At 39.7% G+C, this 9,123-nt stretch overlaps 1 long non-coding RNA gene across 1 annotated transcript; it reads right to left on the reverse strand.

Moving 5' to 3' along the window:
- Positions 1-1,820: 1,820 nt before the first annotated feature.
- On the reverse strand, positions 1,821-3,202 carry LOC121899568. Its single transcript, XR_006096754.1, has 3 exons — positions 3,141-3,202; positions 2,841-2,983; positions 1,821-2,011 (listed from the first exon to the last, which is right to left on the reverse strand). It is a non-coding gene; the product is annotated as an uncharacterized LOC121899568 (long non-coding RNA).
- Between the last annotated feature and the right edge of the window lie 5,921 nt (positions 3,203-9,123).

Below are 9,123 nucleotides of genomic sequence, written 5' to 3' on the forward strand. Positions count from 1 at the left end.
AATGAGCTGCACAGATAACTGTTAACATTATAAAACCATCACTCAAAGATAGTAGCTTCACTTCTTGACCTGGATCCTGTTTGCAGCACATAAGGATCCAGTGAGCTCATTATGCCGCTTCTCTGCAGCAGTAATGATCTCTCATTCATCAGCTGGAGACTATCTCCACACACGCACACACACGTGCACACACACGCGCAAACACACAACACGCAATTGCACAAACAATCTTCCACACTTAAATGAATCCCAATGAGGCATGTAACCGGTAGTTTGTGCCTGGCTGTATGCTTGTTAGAGAGATATCAGCTGCTTCAATTGTGTTTCTCCGCATTACTGTGAGGGAGGAGAAGGCACGCGCTGTATGTTTGTGCCCTATACTTGATACATATGTGTATGCATGGGTGCTTGTTTGGATACTGGCAGGGTGCACACGGCGTTAGGCTATTCATACTGCACTATCAGATAACAAAGTGTGTTTATGTTTCAGGTGCAGGCTGAAAATGAAACCATTATTAAAGGAGAATACACAGCTGCAATGTATGAATAAATCAACTCCAGCTCACAGGAGGGGACAATGTCTCTGCGTAACCCCTGCAACACTACTTTATATACAACAGCATGTGAACCATTTGTTTTATTCTTTCATCCGAAGCACTTTACAGCAGCAAGAGTGCACACACTTTTAGTGGGTATTAAAATCTATAACCCTTGCAGTGTGCAGTGTGAGTGCTTTGCAAGCTAGCAAGGATTACTCTTTGTGGACATGGTTTGTGTGTGTGTGTGTGTGTCTGTGTGACCTGCCACATGAGGCCCACGGGTCATTACCCAGTCAGTCAGAGGACACAAGAAGCCGTTATCCTGGGGAGTCTGGACACTAAATGTTTGATAAGCCTCGAAAGCGGACGTCCTGTTTCTCTTCTCGTATAATACAGATGTACATTAAAGACCCAGCTGCCGATTAAAAACATAGAAATGTACACGTATAAGGGAAGCTACAGTTTAGTTGACTGGGAGTAAAAATCTACTATGTGTGTCTGGTGCAGTCTGTAGCAGACTGAAGGAGTGTGAATGTGTTGGCTCAGCAAGGTCCTGAGAGATGTGGAGTTGATAGAGATGAGTCATGTAGCAATCTGATTAGGCTTCTCTCTCTTTCCCTCCATCATAACCATTCAATTTATTTCTGTACTGCAGATTTAAAAACTAAGTACAACTAAAATAATGTATGGAGTTTCAATTTATTATCCAAGTTTCTATATACAAATAAATCTCTTTAAAAAAATAGGATTAATATATTGTATTATATAAAAAGCATTCTACATGGCCATGGAACACATTATAACACATTATCATAACAATGTCTGTGACTGTATTTTCAGTGTGGCCTTAAAAAGTGTTTTTCGGCAACAGTTGTGACACAGTTTGTATAAATAATTGAACACCAGTTGGCTTTCCTCTGAAAAGATCCGCTGTGTAAAAACCTTCAGTGCGACTTCAAAGTGTGGAGTACTTTGCTAAAGCTTTGCCATTAGCTTTGGTAACAGATGCAAACAGGATTGGGAGATCTGAGTCAGTACACATCACATCCGTGGAACAGTCTCACAAAATGTTGCACGTCCTGGTGGTTTCTGGGAACTGTAGTCTGGTGGGCAATAAGTCTTCTGGCAGCCTGGGGATTCCATCCAGGACCTCTAGTTTTGGCAAACAGGAGAAAACACTGCACAGACAAAAGCAGAGACATAGAGAATGAGAGAAGAAGTCTTTGTCACCTCCTTTCATGAACTTTCTCCTTTTACCATTGTTGTCCTCTCACCGTGCACGGTAGTCCTGAGTGAAAGTCACTGGGTTGCGGGTCAGGTTCAGGGAGCGCAGTGGGCTGTTCCCCAGAGCTCCCAGTCCCCCCAGGGAGCCAATGGCGTTCTCAGACAGACAAAGATGCTCCACTGCTGGGAGCTTTGGCAGCTGACGCAGACACACCAGGTGGTTACGGTGCAGGTTTAGGATCCTGCACCTGCCCAAAGGAGGCACAAATACTGCTCAGTTTTCTTCTATGATTGTTATTGTCGTCTATTATATTGGGTGAGGGAGGCATAAAAGTACCAAAATAGACGCTTTTATCGGGAAAAGATTCCATTTGTGGTACCACAAAACAATGCAGTTATAGTAATGGTACTTCTTTCTGAATACGGGCAGATACAGTGGTGGACAAAATAACAGAAAAACATCACATGAACAAATAAATCTAATTCAGAAATAAAACAAAGAAAACACAAGTTAGCACGCAAATATATCATCATGTCATGTGGCAAGGTAAATTGTACAAAATCAGGACAAAATATACCAAACACAGAATAGCGTCATCTTTAAAAGGAACAGCTCACACATTTGAATTCAGCAGGGATATTTGGGAGTTATTAACAAGAGAGCTGCTCAAAGGCACTTCACTATAATCTTGAATTTGACCTCCAAATTAAACTATTTATAAACAGTTTGATGTTAGTTTCAAAAAGCTGGTATCGTTGGAAGGGCTTCCATTTGGAAAAATGCTTATATCAAAGTTGAGCACACAGAGTCTAGTGTAAGGAGCACAAAAACTGGATTCATGAGCAACTTAAAAGCATAGTATTGCAGGACATGACGTTTTTCACCCTTTTAACTGCATCTGTATTAGCATTCGTCTGGAGCTTCATACACACTGCTGAACAAATTTAATAGAGGTATCACAAACACCAGAACAATGTCAAGAAGATGTATGGATTTCTATATCATAGAAATCATTGGAGGGTTTCCTTCTGGAAAGATTTATTCACACAGTCTGGGTAGTGTAGTACATACAGTACCTTGGCAGACGTACAGAACTCAGGTTAGTGAGAGAGTTGTCAACCAGTTGTAGTTTTTCCACACGGATCAACCGGCGGAGGATCCTGATGAAATTCTCTTGTTGGAAGGGATCACCCAAGTCCTGGTAGGACAGATTTAACTCCTGAGAAGAGACGGTTGATAGAACAGTTAGGATATTCATCTCTCTGCCTTCTTATCTCTTTCCTTTTTCTTCTTCACTTCCTACCACTGCTCCCCTCCCATCTCTTCTTCTGTATATCTCTAACATCACACAAACACACAGAAGCTTACTGACTTACCTGACAGTTTTCCCAATTCTCTTGTAGTCTCTCCTCCCAACTTTGCCCTTCCTCCTCCTCCCTCCTCGTCCTCCTCCATCTCTCCAAACAGACTTCATCCCCCTCTCTTTGAAACAGCTCCTCTTCAGATGGACCTTTTGATGACATTGTCAAAACAAAAAGACTATAAGAATCTTCATATCATTACAATCTGACAAACAAATAAAAAAGATCCTAATCATCATCTTTCTTTCCTGCGGTTTTAACAGTTATTGATATGAAGTACAACTACTTTTACTAAATTAAATGAAACTCTCAAAAAACAAAAACAACAACAGTGAGATTTTAAAAAATGTTCAAGTCTATTAAATTTAAGTAACAGCATTTGCAGAACTTCATTTAAAATTCAACATTAATAGTGCAGGTCATTGCAGCATGACACAAAAGCCCACTCTCAAAGAACTTCTTGCTTCTTTTCAGCCCTACAGGAAAGTAATGAATGAATTCTCTGGATAAATTCTCTCAAAATGAGACGGCACATTTTAGCAGCAGCGCATGATTCAGAGTACACCAGATCACATTTCCCTTCCTTCAGTTTGATTTCATCATACTGCAGCAAATAGTGCATAAAATCATAGTACAAAAGTCACAGTGGTGGTTTTCACATATCGATCCAGACCTTCTCTGACCCTGGGGCAGGTCAGCTGGTCACCTGTGACATCACACTGCTCCAGGCGATGCCACGACACAAACCGGAACCGACTGGATGGAAGCTTAATGGAAGAAAGAGGAGAACAGGACCATTCAGTGTAATGCTGAAGACACCAGAGATGAGTCACATCCCTCCCCTGAATGTAATCAAAATTCCCTCATTGTTAGTCAAATTCATTTCAGCTGAAACAGTCAAATAAATGTCAGAATGGTGGATAAAAAGAGAGGAGAACAGGAGACATACTAAAGTTTAATCTACCATGGCTCCCCATTAGTGCAACATAAACTCTATTAACTGGCATGCAGTTTAGTATGTAGCCAAAATCAATGGGTCATATTTTTTAGACCATTAAACAGTATTGCTACATGTGTTAACAAGGTGGAACCAATCAGTTATTACTCAAACTCCCTCAGATTGGCTGATGGTCGACAAGAATAATTATTGCTTCATCTTCTGCTAACTGAGGAATTACCAAACTCTGCAGACACCCAATATACTTATCATGGACTAACCTCCCCTGAGACGCTAACACCCTCCTCCTATTTCAGTCCATACCTCTCTTTCCTTCATACATGTTATTTTTGCCAGTACAGATCTTTCCACCAACTACATTATTTCATGTATCACATTACACAACACGCCATCATTTTCTTCCTGCAATTCTCAAGTCCACACTAAGAAAATATCACATTCTTCAATAAAAATGCCACGGAAAAGTGCAATTTATACTGTTCTGTGTCTTTGTTACTCTAGTATGATGCGGTGGTGAATATGTTACAAATTTTTCTCCCTACTTGACCTTGCACCCACCTTGTTCACCCTTACTTTGTCTATGTAACTCTATACCCCTCTCTTTTACTTTAGACATAGGAATAACCTCACTCCTCTTGACTACTGCTCCTCACTGACACTCACAAAATAGCCCCAGGCCACCTGTTTAAATCATATGAAAATCATTTAGACCTACAACTAATGATTATTTCATTTCATATTGATTAATCTGTCGATTCTTTGCTTGATTAATTAGTTGTTTGGTCTATAATGTATAGTTGTTGCCAAACAACTCACTGCTGTCTTGACTGCACACAACATTTTAGATAAATTCCAATCTGGTTTCTGTCAGAGGCATTCCACTGAAACAGCACTTCTCAGGGTCTCAAATGACATAATGATGTCTTCTGATGTGGATGAATGCTCTGTCTTGGTGCTGCTGGATCTTAGTGCAGCTTTTGATACTGTAGATCACAGCATCCTGACTGAAAGGCTTAGGCAGTGGGTAGGTGTCTCTGGGAGCATCCTGGACCAGTTCTCCTACTACCTCTTGGATAGGAGTTTTTCTGTGTCGCTTGGTCCCTACATGTCTGAAACTGCTGCTCTTTCCTGTGGTGTGCCCCAGGGTTCTGTCTTGGGTCCTATGCTATTTGCTTTGTATATGCTTCCCTTAAGTCATATTATTAGTAAATTTAACAGTATCTCTTATCACCGTTATGCTGATGATATTCAGCTTTAAACCTGATGAGACTGATAAACTATCTGTTTTGCACAATTGTCTGACTGTCATAAAGGACTGGATGGTTTACAACTTTTTACAACTAAGCGCAGATAAGACTGAGGTCCTTATCATTGCTTCAGATAACATAGCTTCCAAAGTTGCTCAGTGGATTGGGACCCTTTCTTCAGTGGTACAGTATAATCTTAGAGTCTAATCTTACAGTGGTTTTTTCACAGCTTTTCCTCTGAAAACAACGCTATGAGAGCGCTGAGAGTGAACTAGAACAGTAAAGTTGCAGCCAGACAGATAAACAATGAGCTGAAACTCACTATAAAGCTCTGTAAAGCTGAGAGGAGCTGCAGAGTCACTGATAATTCTTTGTAGGTTCATCACTACGAGCCACAAACAACACATTACACACTGTTATAGAAACTATACATTAAAGCTGGTAATCATCAGTAAATATAGATTTTTTTCTTCCATTTAAGAAATATTGCCAAACTCAGGTCTGTTGTATCACAACAGGAGCTAGAGATGATTGTCCCAATACTAAATAGACTTACTTACTTACTTTACTTGTAAAATGTCAGAAAATGGTGACACATGTCAATCACTGTTTTCCATAGCCAAAAGTGATATCCTCAAATGTTTTATTTTGTCCACAACTCAAAGATATTCAGTTTACTATCATAGAAGACTTAAGACACCAGAAAATCTTCACATTTGAGAAGCTGGAGTCAGAGAATTTGGATTTTTTTCCCCTAAAAATGGTTGGTAATAGTTGACAACTAATCGATTAATCAACTAATTGTTGCAGCTCTAAATATATTGTTGATTAAAATAAAGCAAATAATAAAGTAACAGCTTGAAAGAATAAGGCAATCTAAATGTTTTGGTATTTTATGTCGAATCAAGTCCATTAAGTCAAATATACAGTTGACTGAGATGATGATAGGCTGCAAATGATTAAAAATGAAGTGTGGATGAGTCTATTACACACTTTGACTTGGTTTGATTTAATGGATATATGAAGCAATGTCTTAAATATGCTACAATTTTTTACATTCTAATTATGTGCTAGCACTTAAAGAATGAATGTCTAAATTAATGAATAAATCAATGCATTGAATGAATTTATATTACATCTCAGGATGAGATGCATAGGTTCAGTACTAAAACAGAAGCATCCATCATGTACACAAGCAATAAGAATAACCCAAAATAAGCATGCTTTTTTCCACTTTGGAATTAAATTCTTTAGAGAGGCCATTTTGCAGTAGGATTTTTGGCACCATGCAAAATCATGAGTACATACACAGACTATTTTTCACCCGTAAATGGAGAACTCTGCGTGGAACATAGGGAGAACTGGGTAAGAAGCCATTTTTCATCTTTCTTTATTCAAAAAGTCAAGAGGGTGATCCTGCATAACAGACTAGGCGAAAGGCCAGTGGCCTGAGGATAATATAGAGAGTGCAAAGAAGAGAGTATAAGAGAGAATATTAGGCTCAGTTCAGAGAGGGGTAAAGTGGAGAGGGAGGAAGACACAAGATGAAAGGATGAGAGGAGAAAAGGGGAGGACATAAAGGAGATGTGAAGATGGAAGGGTCAGAGCTACAGACATGAAGGGAGGGGAAGGAGCACAAATACCTCTGAGTGATGACTGGCATGTTGTGTATACGTGCCACTTACAGGTGTAGATACTAGTCCAGAATCAGGACTCTGGTCCACAGAGAGAGATGTGTGAGTGACGCCGAGGTCAGAGTACTGGGATGAGTGGGATTTGGGAAAGCTGCCACTGAGAGTGTTCACACCTGAAGAACTGAGAGACAAAAAAGGGGGAAAAAAGAGAGATATGGTCATCTTGTACCTTATCTTTGGCCCCTGTTTAAACTGGAGCTGTCTTGTCTGTAATGGAAGCCCTGGTGTGTGCTGAAACCCTGACCACCGGCCGAGTGGTTAGAGTTACAGTGAACTGGGTCTGACAATGCAGATAAGGGTCTGTTGCCATAGCAGCAGGGGACACCTGAGCAGGTTCCATTAGTTTATAATAGTCGCTGTATGCAGGCGATAGCTGGACACCAGTGCCTCTATAATTGATACTGCCTGTTCTGTAATAGTTTGCTATGCTAACAAAGAGTTTGATATACAATAATGTAATTTTAAATGTATCATTCTTGAGCCTTAGTTTGACTTTAATTTAGCTTCAGTTATGGAAGATATAAAGTTACTTGAGATAATGTAATTAAATTGGCATCTTCTCAAACTGAACACCATACCCTAACTAATTCATGCAAACACACACTGTTGGTTCTGGCTTACCTTTCTGACATGTCCCAATCTTCTTCTGGTAAATTCTCCTGGCCTTTAACGCATTGTGAGCGGCTCGGTTTAGCCCTATAAACCTGCAGCTGTTACCCATGGAGGCTGGTGGTTCTGTTAGTGTTCAGTGAGAGAAAGTTTAGCGTCCTGTCTGCTGACTCGGGAGACTGACACCAGTGTGGGCCCTCTGCTGTAGGTGAGACACTCCTGAACTGCAGGACACCGACTGATCACTCAGCTGCTTGTTGCCTGGCAGCAGCAGTGTTCAGGTGTGTCACACAAGAGAGGTAGAAACAGGGGCTCTCAACCTCTACAGACTGAAAGTTAATACTCAGGTTTTAAATTAATTGCGTCAGCTTACCTGAAAATAACAAGGCCCGAGACATTTTCAAAAACTCAGGCTTTCTGTCTTTCACAAAGAGAGTGCTTATCTCTTTAACTCACAACACAAAAATCTTAGAACAAAACCTGACCCAATGGCTCACAAAAAATACAATATGGTGTGTTTTATTTGATCAGAAATCAAAATGTCACTGTCTTTCTTCTGCTTGCTGAATAATGTCCTTTGTTTATCCTGCTGGAATTTTATTCAAGTCTTGTATTTTTTGTAAAACACTAAAAGGGGCCTGAAAATATATCATACTGAACATAACGTTATTAAACTTAGCATGTGTGCAGTAAATGTCTGTAAAAATAATAAAAACAGATATAAAAACAACAACAATTTAACATTATTTAATTAAACATAAGAATGACCCAAAATGAGCTCAGGACTGAAGTCTCTTGGAGGTCATGGTCACTGGATGCAAGCTTTACTGAAAGTGGTGGAAGTATCCTTAGAGCTACATCTTTCACTTCTGAGCAGTATTTAATTTTTGTGTCTTGTCTAAGTGGTGTGTAATAATTACTTTATAGTGTTAGGTATGTTCATGCAATACATCATATTTTGTGAGCTTACATATTTTGTGGAATCTTTATCTGAAAAGTAACCAACTGCAGCTGTCAGGTGAACGTCATGGGGTAAAACTATAAAGTGTCACAAAACTGAAATACTACAAGTTCTCAAAATTAAACCTAGACAGTCTCTGAGTAAAAGTACTGTATATAGTTATTAGGAGAGTTTGTTGTTTCTGTGGTTTTGGATGTTGTCATGGGTAGGAGGAGAAATAAGGTTGCTTTAGATTTTCAGTGGTGCACATTGAAGACATAAGGCACAGCTCTCATACCAGCTGGTAAATGCAATTTAGATTAAAAATAACTTTCCACACTCATGGGGATGTTGTTCCTCAGCAATGCCGCTCGTTGTGTTTGAGATATTGCAGCACTAAAAAACACGCTGTGCGCTCTGAAGAGATAACAAACTAATAGATACTTCATAGAGGTAAATGAAAACCTTGCTGCTGCAGTGGTCTGTGGAAATCATTCCCTCTGACTTTATACTGTACAGAACACCAACTTCTGTTTGGCAGATTTATTGC

This window comes from Thunnus maccoyii, chromosome 6 (genome assembly GCF_910596095.1).
Source record: "Thunnus maccoyii chromosome 6, fThuMac1.1, whole genome shotgun sequence".
NCBI classification, from domain to species: Eukaryota; Metazoa; Chordata; class Actinopteri; order Scombriformes; family Scombridae; genus Thunnus; species Thunnus maccoyii.